Below are 16301 nucleotides of genomic sequence, written 5' to 3'. Positions count from 1 at the left end.
GCGAATTCTATCATGGATAATACTTCTTGACAAAGATCGTAATTAACTGGAGCGGAAAACTCACGACCATCCATTTCTGCCAAGATCAAGGCACCTCCAGGAAGTACTTTCTTCACCACATATGGACCACCATAATTTGGGGCGAACTTGCCACCAGGATCAGGGAAAATTGGCAACAGTTTTCTCAAAACAAGATCATTTACCTCGAAATATCTCGGTCGCACTTTTTGGTTGAAGGATCTGGCAACTCTTTGTTGATAAGCTTGGCCATGACAAAGAGCCTTCGTCTCTTCTCATCAATCAAGTTTAACATTGCTCAAGTCTTTGTTGCGACCACTCGGCTTCGACAACTCCACTTGAGATAAAACTCTCGAGAAGGAATCTCCACTTCTACAGTAGAATTGCCTCCATGCCGTACACCAAAGCAAACGGGGTTGCCCCGGTGGAAGTGCGGATCGATGTCCGATACGCCATTAATGCGAAGGGTAACTGTCATGCCAATCTCTATAATTCTCGGCTGTCTTAGCCAAAATCTTTTAATGTTCTTATTGGCTGCTTCAACAGCCCCGTTCATTTGAGGGCGATAAGGGGACGAATTCGATGCTTGATCTTGAACTCGCTAAACAATTCATCAACAAGCTTGTTGTTCAAATTTGTTCTGTTGTCAGTGATGATTGTTTCAGGGACACCATAGCGAGCAATTACGTCACGTTTGATGAACTTAGCAACATTACGAGCAAAGTGACACTTGCAAATGACGTAGCTTCGATCCATTTGGAGAAATAATCTATGGCCACTAAAATGAATCGGTGCCCATTGAAGCCTTCGGGTTTATTGGGCCGATCACATCAATGCCCCACATTGAGAAGGGCCATGGCTCGGAGAACGATGTAGCTCGGTTGGAGGAACATTTATCTTATCACCATGGATTTGGCAACGATGACAACTCCTTACATGTTTGATGCAGTCACTTTCTAGTGTGAGCCAATAGTAGCCTAATCTCATAATCTTCTTAGCCATCATGTGCCCATTCATATGAGGGCCACATATTCCTTCGTGTACTTCTTGCATGATTTGAGTGGCTTCGACTGCATCTATACATCGCAACAAAACAGAGTCGTAAGATCTCTTATACAAATTCTCACCACTAACGAAAATTTTGAAGCCATCTTCGTGATGTATTTTCTATCGCCCGAGTGTTTCCTTCGGGAAATTCATGTCTTTTAATGTAATTCATGATATCGTAATACCATGGTTTTCCATCGGTTTCTTTAGTCACAATCATACAATAAGCCGGCTTTGGCAAAACCTCTATCTTCAAAGGCTCAACCTCTAACCCGTTAGTGACTTGCAACATAGATGACAAAGTCGCGAGTGCATCCGCAAATTGATTATGAGACCTTGGCAAGTATTCAAATGAAATTTCGTCAAACTCCTTTACCAGATCCTCTAAGTACTTGTGGTACGGGAGCAACTTGGCATCCTTAGTCTTCCACTCACCTACAGTCTGTAATATGATCAGTGCCGAATCTCCAAATACCATTAACTTGGCCACACACATCTCGATTGCAACTTGAAGTCCGAGGATGCAAGCCTCATACTCGGCCACATTGTTAGTGCATGGGAATATCAATTTTGCAGCTACCGGATAGTGCTGTCCATCTGGGGATATCGAACCGCCCTGTACAGAAAACTGCACAAGTTTACAGCTCCATCAAAGAACATCTTCCATGAGTCTTCATTTACACTCAAGACACGGTCATCAAGGAAACCGTCATCGTCATTAGAGACTCGTGAATTTCCGGCCAATAGATCGGCGATCACTCGACCCTTAACCGACTTCTGTGGCATGTATTGCACATCAAATTCGGAGATCAAAATTTGCCATTTGGCCAACTTACCCACCAAAGCTGGCCGCTCAAGTAAATACTTGATGGGGTCGTTTTCAGTTACGAGAAATGTCTGATAATGTAATGTGTATTGTCGCAATCTATGCAATACCCACACCAATGCCACACAAGTCTTTTCAACATCAGAATATTTCAGCTCTGATACGGTGAACTTTTTACTCAGATAATAAACGGCTCGTTCTTTTTTATCCACAGGACTTTCCTGAGCCAACATTGCACCCAATGACTCACTATGAATGGTGAGGTAGAGAATCAAGGGATGCCCCGGTGATGGTGGGACAAGAACTGGTGGGTTCATCGTGCACTTGCTTTAACTTGTTGAATGCTTCTCGACACTCATCATCCCATTTGATTCGTGCATTCTTCTTTAGGAGCTTGAAGAATGGCTTGGCAGTCTCAGAAAGTTGGGAAATGAACTGGGCTATGTAATTCAGTCTTCCCAGGAGGCTCCGAACTTCTTTCACTGTTGATGGAGTTTGCAATTCGCATATGGCCTTAGCCTTGGATGGGTCAATCTCAATCCCTTTACTGCTTACAATGAATCCGAGTAATTTACCGGATGTTACCCCGAACACGCATTTAGTGGGATTTAGCCGAAGCTTGAATTCACGAAGTCGATCAAACAATTTCTTCAGGGTTTCCACATGGCTTCTTCCAGGCCGAGTCTTTGCGATCATATCATCAACATAGACTTCAATCTCCTGATGCATCATATCATGGAATAGCGTTACCATGGCTCGCTGGGTAAGTTGCCCCCGCGTTCTTGAGTCCAAAGGGCATGACCTTGTAATGAAAGGTCCCCCACGGGGTGATAAATGCAGTCTTCTCCTTGTCTTCCTCCTTCATCCTTATCTGATTGTACCCGGAAAACCCGTCCATAAACGAGAATAGTTCAAATCCGGCAGTACTATCCACGAGGACATCTATGTGAGGCAGTGGGAAATCATCTTTTGGGCTAGCCTTGTTCAGATCTCGATAGTCGACGCAAACTCGAACTCGACCATCCTTCTTCATTACCGGCACGATATTAGCCACCCATTCAGGGTATTGTGAGACTTCAATGAATCCCACTTTCAGGAGCTTCATCACCTCTTCCTCTATCTTCTTCGAGAGCTCAGGCTTAGTTCTCCGGAGCCTTTGCTTCTTAGGTGGTACGTCCGAATTAGTAGGCAAGCAATGCTCGACGATCGATAGGTCTAAACCAGGCATGTCAGCATAGGTCCATGCAAAGACATCCTGGTATTCCTTTAGTAGCTGAGTTAGGCGTTTAGCCTCGTCTTTGGGTAGATTTGCTCCAATTTTCACCTCTTTGACTTCTTCAGTGTCACTCAAATTAATAGTGACGGTCTGCTCAGATGTGAGAGGCTTAGCTTTTTCATGTTGCTCCCAGCTACGTTGTGTTTCGATCGAGTCTTCGATCGAGTCTTCAGGATCATCATTATCGGCACTTGTTGCAATGGATTGGACCATTTCCACAAGTTTGCATGTCATAGGATCGTTCCTGAAACATGAAGTAGATAAATTAGAAAGACAAACAGAGTAATCAACATCTTTGCTGTTTGTTTTTTTTTTTTTATTGAAGGAAAAATCTTTGACAAAATGTTTTTTTTTTTTAAAACATTTTGACATGAGGAAGCATGATGAAGCCCAGGCCTCAGAGTTCTCCTTGGATTTTTCTTTTTCATTTATCGGTTGGATATCATCACCGGGCTGGTTTGGTGTACCTCATCATGCCCTCAAAATAAAACTTGTAATTTCATTGAAGTTTATCAATCAATTACATTTATTGAATGTAAAAATGCAACACTCAATCACTAAAAGAAAAGGAAATTGAAAACATCACTCAGAAAACAATAAAAATTCCCACGCAGGGGAAATGTGCACAAGCAGTAAAAGAGTTACTCTTGTGGGCCAATGCCCATTTCTTCAAGGGGTCCTTCATTAATGGTTCCTATGATGAGATTGTGGAATAAGCTTGCAACTCCATCCAGCTCATCATTAGGGTCCTCTGCGTTCAGGGGTGTCGGATCATTCATGCCACCCCATCCATCTGGGACTATCTCACTAGGATCAATGTAGTAGCTAGGAGGGGTTGAATACTTCACCAGGTAATCAAACTTGCCACTAGGCTGCCCCAAAGTGTCCACCACTTCTGCTTCTTCATGCATCATTCTTGGAGGACCAGGGAATGTTTCGTGAATGCTCGGGGGTAGTGGGTTTTGCCTCTCTCGCCCTTGGTCAAGTGGCGAGTTCCGCCTCTCTTGTCTTCGTCCTTGAGCTTCCCCACCTCGTCCATGGTACCCTAAACCAGCAGAACAGGACCTCTGAGGGGCTTCAATGGGGCTTCGAATGCCCTGACCATTTCTCCCAAGACCATTGCCAGGGACAAAGTCATTCCCAACCATTACTCTTCCCACCATGAGAGCAGCATTTGATACTTCAGGGGTAGGCGGTGATGAACCCCGAGAAGCATGTATAGTGGACACCAATTCGAATGAGTGGTAACTTGATTCAAACCGAGAATCCGGCCCACATAGGGGATAGCCGTCTCATGATAAATCCGGTGGTCTTCCTCGCCATACACGGTGACCAACTTCCTTTCAATCACAAATTTCACAGCTTGATGTAGACTTGAAGGCACTGCTCCAGCAGTATGTATCCATGGTCGACCTAACAGGAAATTGAATGCAGTAGGGATGTCCAGCACTTGGAAGGGAATGTTGAAGACGACTGGCCCTATTTGTACATCGAGATGGATTTCCCCGATCACTTCCTTTCTTGTTCCATCAAAAGCTCGCACCGAAGTCTTCGCGGCATGTATCCTTGACGGGTCTACCTTAAGGCGATGAAGAGTGGCCAATGGACAAATGTTTAAAGCGGACCCATTATCAATGAGTACTCGGGACACATGAGAAGACTTGTGCTTAACGGATATGTAGAGTGCTTTGTTATGTCCCCTGCCTTCAAGAGGAAATTCCTCATCAGAGAAGGCAATCAAATCCTTAAGAAAGACCGATCCCACAAATTCCTCCAGCTTGTCTACCTCAACCGTCTCTGGCACACGAATTTCACTCAGCACCTTCATTAGCGACTTTTGATGAACGGGGGATGTCATCAAGAGCTCGAGTAAGGAGATCTCGAGCAGCATCTTCGTAGTTGGTCAACCACGTTATACTCACTTGCTTTGATTACGGCCAGAAACTCCTTAGCCTCTTCATCAGTGACCGGCTTTGCAGGTTGAGCACTAGCTTGACCATAGGTTCGACCAGATCTCGTAACGAGGTCCACATCTAGGTCATAGGACCAAGGCACTGCCTTATCATTGACATACTCATACGGCTGCGGCACCTCTATCACTATCTCTTCGTCAGATGCATCTTCCAATGGGGGCATGTCTACAAGCGCAGGATCAACCTCTTTTTTGCCAGCATCAAGTGTAGCCTGCTCCTCCTCCCAATCAATGATGAGGTGGGAGATAGTAGAAACTATGCAGTTACGATCAGCATACACAATGATGCCATCATCCACCATTTTGGCAACTCTTTCTCTCATCACCGATAAAGGGACATTTTCCCGACCTCGGTAATACCCAGCTCTCACTAGCCCATTATAGGCATCAGCCACGTGCACCTTTGAGTTCCTGATCCGTCCGACTTCAGGTTCTAGGATAGCATTTACTGTACCCTCATGCCCCGGTAGCGGATTTTTTTTTGGACATTTGGCCGAGCGGTTTGAAATGAAAAGGCCTTTGTATCGAGGAGATTCTGGATCTTGTGCTTGAGGGTGAAACATTCATCAGTTGAATGCCCCAATTCACCGCTATGGTAGTCACACTTCTTCGTCGGGTCGTAACCACGAATGCTTTCACGGTTAGGGCGCTTTGATTCATTAGTAAGCAAACCCTTCTTTCGGAGGACTGTCAGCACTTGGGATGGAGACCCAGGGAGAGGAGAGAACTGCCTTCTATTATTTGCTTGGGCGAATGGTTGACGGCCAGCGGGCTGTTGCTGTCTTGGGTTTACCTGTATAGCCGGGGCACGTTTGGCACTTTCTTGGCTATAAGCCATGTTCACATCCACGGCTGCTTCTTTCTCCTTCTTGGCAGAGAACCTTTTAGTAGATGGCTCAGAAAACCATCCTTCCCTTATCCCCATCTCGATCTGCTCTCCTACAGGAATAAGTTGATTGAAGCTCTCAACATACGTACTGGCCATTCGATTGCGGAACTCCGATGGAAGGGTCTTCACGAACAACTTCATCAACTCCTTGTTGGTAGGCTCAGGAGTAATTTGAGCTGCCAAGTTTCTCCATCTCACGGCATATTCTTTAAACGACTCACTCTTTTTCTTTTCCATCCGCTCCAGGTCTTCTCGAGAAGGTGCGATGTCCATGTTGAACTTGTATTGTTTAAGGAACGCATCCGCCACTTCGTTCCAAGTTTCAAGGAGGTTTACGTTCTTCATCACATACCAGTTTAGTGCGGGCCCAGTCAAACTTGCGTGAAATGATTGGATCATGAGGGGCTCATTTTTTACGTGTTGGGCCATGCGCACATGATACATCTGCAAATGAGATTTCGGACAAGATGTCCCGTCGTACTTCTCAAATTCTGGCATTTTAAACTTGCTCGGCATTTTAACCTTCTCATAGACCGAGAGGTCGAATGGGAGTGAGCTTTGCGACTCTGCAGCTTGTCTCACTTTCTCCTCTAGCTTTGCAACACGCTCATCCTGATCTGTCTTGGGAACATTGTCTAGCTTGGCCTTCCCAACAAGGACCACGTCATCTTCCAACTCAGGCATTTCATCATCATTCATTTGGGCCCTATTTGCTTGCCTCGGGACTACTATCTCAGGGAGAACAGGTGGAGGAACCGGATTCACTTGGAGGGATTGAAGTTGAGCTGTTATAAGCTCCATAGAGGCAGCTAACTGTTGGAGTCGGCCTTCCACAGAGGACATGCGATCGCGCATCTCACTTTGGTCAGCCATTCTTGCTCTTAATCGCGTGATAATAGGTGAGCGTGGAGAATCCGTTATCACCTAATTTGAATAAATGAATACACATAAGCACTTCATATAAAACAATGCCGGTCCATGACGAAAGTCTAATCGCTTTTATTTATTAATGAAATTCTTTGACATTGACAATGTAAAAGCACTTGAAAAGCCCTAAACAAAAAGGTAAATGGCTTAACTTCCTAAACATTAAGCTAAAGTAAAAAGACTAAATAGACTCAAGCCACTTTATTTGGCCCGATCCATAAACAAATGGGAAGCCAACGCTCGACGTAATTGCCTCTTCTCTTTGGCATCCTTCTTGGCTTGCTTCTCAAGTTCTTCAATCTTCCTCTTGTGACGATTAAGCTCTGCTTGCTGAGTGGGCCTTTCAGTCACATTTGGGATCTTTGGGAGATACTCGGTTGGAATCTTGTGCTGACGGATGTATCGAATAGTGGCATAGTAAGTCTTTTCCTTCCCTTCGAGCTCTTCTTCAGGCAAGCTTAACTTTTGCTCGTGACATGCAAGCCAAGCTTGTTCGACACAACGGAGCCATTTTTTGTGATCACCATCCATGGTAGTGAATCGGACTTGGAATAAACCAAGCTTGAGTGGGGGCGGTAGATCCTGCACGACTCGATATTGACGGGCCACTCGAAGTGGGTAGTAGGAAGTGGCACCGGTGATCCCCAATAGCGGGATCGGCTCATCATCACCATGAAAGAGACGTGCCTTGGAGACTTGGAACCATTTAGCATGCCATAGGAAAATCTTGGTATTGGGATTTTTCAACAATTTTACCCATTTCGAGTAAGAAAGATTTGGAGTTCGATTCGATGATTTTTGAATACCTCGATGGGATGATGGGAATTAGTGATATTAATGATATTCATGCGAATATTAATCTTACTCATATGAGAAAAGAACCAAATTTGTAAGAGTTCCATTGGTGCATGAAAGGTTTTATCTTCATTTTCCTTAAATCGAGTGAGTGACAAAAATGTTTCAGCTAGAATAGTGTTGACAAAACTAATCCTAGCACACACTTGTTTAACCACCCATGCGATAGCAGGATTAATGGCATCTTTACGAAGGGGAAAAATAATAAACCCGAAGAAGGCTAGGAGGAATATCTTACTTTTTAAGAGAGTGTTAGCACTAGCAAAACTCCGATCTAGGAAGGAAAAAGGACATGCAAGACAATTATCTTTCAGCACTCTTTTAATCTGATTCTTATCCATCCTAAGAAAGTCAGACAAAATTGATTCGGGTTCTATTCCGAGAGGTGGGTTTATTAGTTCCAACTCCAAAGGTTTTCCTATGGCAATGCTGTATTCCTCCAAAGTCGGGGCCAGCTCGTGCTTACCAAATATGAACGTTGATGTTTGAGGGCACCAAAAATGAGCGAGTGCTTGCATGACGCCACTTTGAACATCAATGTCGAGGAGGGGAACAAGACGACCAAGTCTGCTTTCCACATAGCTTTGACCATCATGGCCTAGACAATCCCACCATGACTTGAGTTCAGCCTTCGGTGCAGGTACGAATCGAATGTCGGATCTTCCCATTGTTTATAGACCAAGACTCGACCAACCTAACGTCACGGACCGACCAAAGACATAAATAAGTAAATTGCAAGAGTAAAGGATAGAGAGCTTACTTTACCATACGATTAAAGCAACCACATAAACAAGCGCATGAAATGTGAGGCTCGATTTCTATCTAGACGGCTTAGCAAAATGGAGTTAAAAGGATGGGATGACTTAGTTGCAGCCTCGCATACTAAGCCAAGTCCTCCTAACTCCGGCTCAGTCAAGAATGATACCCCAATGCGACGTAGCCTCGCGGGCAGAGGTAAACATTCTTAACACCAAGAAAAACTTTCGGGATTAAGTTGGGCAACCTCTACTACGCGGCCTCGCGGTCGAAGTCGTATCCAACTCAATACCATCCTAAATGTCCTAATGCGGCCCAGGTCCGGCGGCGGGTTGTGTGTGCAATAATGTAGTGTTGAATGCAAGACATGCACAACAATTTATATCAAGCAACACTTCATATATGAAAATAAACCATACATTCCTACACCTCCCTACAAAACAAAGGTCAGCAAACACTTCCCCTTATACCTCCCAATCTGCAAAAACATTTAACACCTTAAATGTTAGGGACGTACCTGGGATCCTCGCAGCCAAACAAAAATATTTTTTAAAAAAGAAAATTGGCCTAAGTCCACTAAGAGTTTCAACTCAAGTCCCCAGCGGAGTCGCCAAGCTGTCGCGACCAATTTTTTCGGGGTTGAACCACCTAGGATTTTGGCTAATGGATTGTTAAGCCTAGACTTAACTCGGGCTCTCCCAAGCCCATACCAATTCACGACTTAGGTTTAAGTTCTTAACATGCAATTGATTTTCAATTAGGAGTCGCCACTAATCTATTTTTGGTGGGTCGATTAGAAACCCAAGTAAAATAATGGGAGAATTATTTTACTCCTACGAACCAGAGACTATGGATGCGGGGACTTGGTTACGCTAGAATTCTCTAACGCCCTTTCGGTACCTTTCTTTTTATTTTGAAAAAAAAAATTATTTGGCAAGCAATTTGAATTGATTTTAATTCCTTAACATGTGAGGTGACCATGCAGGTGCGCAAACCACCAATTTAACACTCAAGAAAGCAAATGAATAAATTGCAGGACTTACCTCAAAGCAACGAAAGCATCTGCAATGTTAAATTAAAATCCACATCAACAACCCTAGATATGGTTTCTAATTAACACACAATTTTTATTTTGTTTTCACTTTTTAATGAAAATCATGCAATATGCAATGCAATATTAACTAAATGACCTAATTCTAATAACATGTAATTTGAATGGGCCTAGCAAAAATACTAAATGACATGCATCTCAATGAATTCTAACCCTAATGACGCGCATATGACAATTTTTCTTTTTCCTAAAAAGAATACATTTTTTATCCTAAAAATAAAGACAAATCAACCTATGGCATTTTTTATTTTTTATGAAATTCGAAATTAGGTGAAATATGAAAATTACCTAATTAGATTAAGATCCTATTTATTTTATATTAGGAATTAGGTTGAGCCACATCCTAATTTAAACTAAAATATTATCTTAACCTAAACAATCCTAAAATGCAATATATCTAAAAATGCCTAAACTTATAACAAATTAAGAAAAGATATTATCTAGAATTAAACTAAGTGCAATTTAACCCTAATATGCAATGACATGCAAAATATGCCCTAATTCTACATGACAAGTGTATGATGATTTTTATTGTGTTTTTGTTTAATCTCGAAATTAAGAATTGTCAAACAATTAAACGTGCAACCTAAATTAAAATCTAGCAACCTAAATTGATTTATTTGATTTTTTTTATTTTTATGAAATTCGAAATTAAAATTCCTATTCTAAATATGCAAACCCTAAAACAAGTAATATCCTAACATGCATCTAATCTAAACCGATTTTTATTTCGAGAATTCATGATAAATAGAATGCTTTGCCTAAATATGTAAATAACCCTAAAACACGTGATATTCTATCTCAAACATATCCCAAGATAAATAAAAACAATCGAATTCATTCAAAATTACCCCAAAAGGGACATCACATATCGCTCAAATCAAAGGATAATATTTCGCTAGTAAAATCGATACTTTGATCTTAAGCCTTAAAGATCAAAACATCAATTTTAGTCCCGCTTAATTAATTATTTCATCTAAAGCCTTATAGATGAAATAAAAAACCTTGGCGCGGTTGCGATTCGGGTGTCACATTGAGATTTTCAATTATGCATAAATAGGTATTTCAACCAAAGAAAACAACACATAAAAAGATAACGATAAAAAAAAACAGAGAAAAACCTAAACTTGCTTAATAAAGTAAAGCAAAAATACCTAGTAAAATTTTTCTTTTCTTTTTTTTTTTTAGAAAGAAAAAAAATCTTTGCCGCTGGTTTTAGGGCTCCGGTGGGGAAAGAACGCCGGCTAGGGTTCCGGCGAGGGCTCAACAGAACCGGCAGCGAGCGAGCGGTGAGCGCGTCGGCACGGGGCGGCGTCGCGGAGCGAGGAGGGGCGACGGAGCTGGGATCGCGGACCGCGGACCGCGGGTCGTCGGGGACGATGGAGGTGCGGTGGAGCGACGGCTTGAGCGGCGGGGGCGGCGTCGGGTCGTCGGAACAGAGGCGGGCGCCGCGGGCGAAGCTCGCGCTTCCGGGTTCCGGCGAGGGCTCTTGCGGACGCCGGATGGGCGTGGGCGTCGCGGACGGAGCTGTGGGGCGGTAGCGGCGTCGGGTGAGCAGAGGCGTGGTGGAATGGAGCGGACTCGCGGGTCACCGGCAGCAGCGATGGGCGGCGGCTCGTAAGGCGGCGACGGTGCGGGCTGGCGAAGGCGAGGACACCCCACGAAGAAGACGATGAACAGTAACGTGGGGCTTTCCTTTTTCTCTTTTCTTTTTTCTGGTCTCTCTCTCTCACGTCACTTTTCACCTTTTCATCTTTTTTCTCTCCTTTTTGCTTTTCTTTTCTGTTCTTTTCACCAAAAGAAGCTCCCTTTTGCTCCAAAATTTTTTGAAACTCCTTCCACCCTTTGTCCGTACGTGCGCAACGCCTTTTATAGGGAAAATTTTAGATCTTTGAAGCATATTTTATTTCCAATTCCACTCGTGCATAATTCTCTGAATATATCATTGCACCACATGTGATATTCTCTTTTGTATTTTTCACATATTCTATCCAAAAAATTCCCTTTTTGCACGAAATACACCCCTAGTGTATATTACTTAAAAATATGAAAAGCTTGAACGGAATATGTGAAAAATCTTCTCTTCACCGGCAGCCTAAAATAAAATAAAATAAAACAAAAAATGAAAATAAAATGTTTCTAAACCATACCCCATTTTCTTTTTTTTCTTTTTTCTTTTTTTTTTGTAAAAATTAATCCCAAAAATTTAGGTGTCAACACATATACTAATTTCTCAAAAGTTGATGTTGGCAATGATTTGGTAAAAAGATCTGCAATATTATTTATGGATCGAATCCGTTTAACGTCAATTTGTCGACTTTCTTGGAGTTCATGAGTATAGAAAAATTTTGGCGATATATGCTTGGTCTTATCACCTTTGATATATCCTCCTCTAACTTGTGCAACACAAGCAGCATTATCTTCATAAATTATAGTGGGACAATTTGTAACCGATATTAAACAATAAGAATTATGAATATGCGTTATAACGGATCTTAATCAAACACTCTCTTCTAGCTTCATATAAAGCAATAATTTCAAAGTAGTTAGAAAATGTAGCTACTAGCGATTACTTAGTAGAACGCCAAGAAATAGCAATGCCGTTATAACAAAATAAATATCCGATTTGAGAGCAAGCCTTATGTGGATCAGATCTATATCCAGCATCAGCATATCCAACTAAACTAGAGTTAGTTGAATCCTTGGAATAATATAATCCCAAATCTATGGTTCCTTGGAGATAATGGAAAATATGTTTAACTCCATTCCAGTGTCTCCGAGCTAGCTTAGAACTAAAACGTGCCAATAAATTTACCGCAAAAGCGATATCTTGTCTCATACATTGTACTAAGTACGTCAAAGCTCCAATTGCATTCAGATATGATACTTCAGGATCAAGTATCTCTTCATTTTATTCTCTAGGACGAAATTGGTCCTTTTGGAGATCTAGAGACCTCACAACCATAGGGGTGCTCAATGGGTGAGCTTTGTCCATGTTGAAGTGTTTAAGCAATCTTTCAACGTACGGTGATTGATGGACAATTCTTCCATTTGTTTTATGATCAGGCTCTAGACCAAGACAAAGTTTGGTTTTACCCAAATCTTTAACTTCAAACTCCATTTTCAAATACTCAGCAGTTTTAGCTAACTCTTCTAGAGTTCCAATTAAATTTATATCGTCGACATAAACTGCTACAATAGCAAATCCGATTTCTGATTTCTTAATAAACACGTATGGGCATATATGATCATTCTTGTACCTTTCCTTAATTAGGTACTCACGTAGGTACTGATACCACATGCAACCGGATTGCTTTAAACCATATAAAAATCTTTGCAATTTTATTGAGAATACGTTGTGAGGAGTGCATGCTTTGGGCAATTTTGAATCTCTTGGGAATTTTCATATAAATATCAGAGTCTAATGAGCTATATAAATATGCTGTCACAACGTCCATAAGACGCATTTTCAATCTTTCAAAGATTGCTAGGCTAATGAGAAAACGAAATGTAATCATATCCATTACAGGTGACTATGTCTCATTATAATCAATCCTAGGTCTCTGGGAGAATTCTTAGGTAACGAGTCAGGTGTTGACACCTAAATTTTGATGACCTGTTTAGTAATTTATTGCATTAAAAATTAGGGGTTAGTTTTATCCCTAAAAAAATAGTTAATTTCATAGCATATAGTTTTAGTTACATTTATTTTTAATTTGCATTTACATTGAGCCGGTGATGGATGGGTTTGAATTAATGCTTCAGAAACTTTAAATTGATAAGTTGGGCTAAGCTCACAAAGAAAGTAAATTGGCCCAAGCCCATATCTTTAAGGAGATTTTACGGATTTATCTTTGTGAGATTTCAATTCAGAAGCAAATATTGCATTTGGAAAGGCAAATTTGCGTTTGGAAAAGAAATTTTCGTTGATATGGTTTTGGAAAATTAAAAACCCTAATCCGTGGCCTATAAATAGATTAATACACGTAGGGTTTTGAGGGCCATATAATCGATACATATAGCCACAGTTCAGAGCAAAGAGGATGAGAGCACCCACCATTGAAAGAAGCTCACGGCCAAGAGGACATCGGTGCGGATTCTTCATCAGGAGCTTACCCTCACATCTCGCGATTACTTGCTTTCTTCCTCAGATTCACGGCTAGGTGAGATGTTCGTTCGATGCTTCAGCAACACCGAAACCAGTGCAATTCGAACAACAACGAAGCAGTTCCTAGTTACAACATAATCACGTGACCTTGTCTAACATCAACATTGCTTCCTTCTTGGATCACGATGAAGCACCTGGTGTTCCCGTTCGCTGCCTCCTTGCATCGTTGCTGAATTTTCAACGACAACCACTTGAAAGTCGCTCATCAACAACTCTCTCTTCCGGTTTTTTTCCAACGTACCCGGCATCACTTCAAGTGCAGCCTTCATCCATGATCTCCATCGATATTTGGCTCATGCGCAACACCAACCACCATTAACGGACTGAGTCAGATCGTCCAATGGATTCCAAGAGGTGATTTTGGGGATTATCCAGTGGCCTGGTCAAAGTTTTGAAGGTTAGCAATATTGGGAGTGACACACAAAGAAAGGAGTCAACATAGGGACAACAATAGAGCATTTTGGAAGCTTTCACAAATGAAAAGAGAGAGAGAGAGAGAGAGAGAGAGAGGAGAGGAGTCCTCTTCGGCTGAATCAAGCCTTCAACAAGCCGCACCATCACATTGCCCAGCGCCCCATCTGTTGTTGCCTTTACGTAACTGCATGTCATTCCCTAGCGTCAACTTGTTGCCGCATCCAACTGTGAAAGCTAGTATGAGTACCTAGAGGGGGTGAATATGTGTGAAAACAAATTTTGCAATGTAAAGATTATAATTTCACTTTTGAACTGACTCTGTTTAGCAATAGATTATGAAAACGAAATTAAACTATAACAAACAAATATTGTTGCGATCAAAGTAAATAGTTTAGAGAAGAGAATAAGAACACATGGTTTATAGTGGTTCGGCTTGATCCAAGCCTACGTCCATCCTTCCGCACTGATAGCCCATCGGCTAGATTTCACTAAGAATCAAAAGAGTTGTTACAGTATAGCACTTCCTTGATTCCACATTGTAGAGACTCTGCTACACTTCTTCAGGGTCTCATAGAAATACAAACGCTCTTTTGAGTATAAGTTTTTGCTAAACAATTGAATTTGACAAAGAATAAGGATTTTAGACTTTAGAATTCTTCTATCGCGCACACACTCAAATAACTGGAACGACTTCCTTATATACTCCTCTATGGCTTCATACACATTGGCACTTACCAAAGGAGTTCTTCCAATCTATCCGTTGGACATAATCAATTAGGAAGATTTCAAGTTATTTAAGGAATATGACGATAGCTCACCAATCCTGCTTGCCCATACAATCAGGATCTAAGTTTCCATAAGTAGAACTTTCCAAGTATGCTTTGTCAATCAACGGATCTTCTTCAGTCGATAGAATCAAATCCTTAACAAGATACTCAGTTTTGGATAAGTCTTCTTCGACGGTCTCGAAACTGTCAATGAGGATAGACTCGAATCTTAAGTCGGCGATTTGACGATCTTCAGACTTTGACTAAAGATTCTGCAAGTCTTCAAACTAGACTGATGGAAACGTTTTGTTAGCTTCAAAACACACAAGGAAGTTTTCTCCAACAATCTCCCCCTTTTTGATAGTAACAAAACCTTCCTGCAGATTTGGATCTTTTTGACCTGCAAAACAGAACTCAAGCAAACATGGATATCTCACAAAGAGAATTGACTTAGTAAAGATAACATTGAATTTGCATACACAGGAAAAAATTTAGTCTTATAAAAAAACAACTATCTTTGCCATAAATACCAATAGTGCTTAAAAGAACAAAATGATCAAAAAAACCAAACCAAATCCAGTCACAACCAAACAACCAAACAAAAGTCATTCAAAAAGTGAACCAAACAAAAGTCAAGTTTCAAATCTGCACCATCTCTCCCCCTTTTTGTTAGCATTAAAAAGGTAGAGATAAAAAAATAATTGAATCATGGTTACCTAGGAACACGAATGAGCTGGAAATCTCTCATTAATTGGACAATCCCTTCTAGCTTCTTCAAATCCTCCTTTAGTTGAGCCACATCTTCACCCTTGGCATTTGCTTGAATTTGAAGAGCAAGGGTGTTAACTTGATCATACAAGGAAACTGAAGAGGCTTGACATGCATTCTGCAAGTTCTGAACTTCGCGTCCTAGGGCATAAACCTGTCATCACATCTCCATAAGAACATCAAGAATTCTGTGAAGGTCTCCTGAATTTTTAGTTTGAGTATTGACTTCTGCATGATCAGTAGGAGTATTTGTAGATGATGGCAAGCCAGCATGATCACTCAGATTTCGTGATGAAACCTCATGGCCTTCCTCAGGGAATTGAGAAGCATAGATGTCTTATGGATCTGCAGGTGAGCGACCAACACCTTTATTAGTAATGGTAGTTGAAGATGTACCTCTTTTCTCAGCAACTCTCCTTGTTTCAATACCCTCAGGAGGTGAGAAATACGCTTCATGCTCTGTTTCTACCTGTTCACCTCTACCTTCTTCTTCTATTGCAATTCTTT

This window comes from Eucalyptus grandis, chromosome 5 (genome assembly GCF_016545825.1).
Source record: "Eucalyptus grandis isolate ANBG69807.140 chromosome 5, ASM1654582v1, whole genome shotgun sequence".
Taxonomy (NCBI): domain Eukaryota; kingdom Viridiplantae; phylum Streptophyta; class Magnoliopsida; order Myrtales; family Myrtaceae; genus Eucalyptus; species Eucalyptus grandis.
This window is presented reverse-complemented; position numbering follows the sequence as displayed.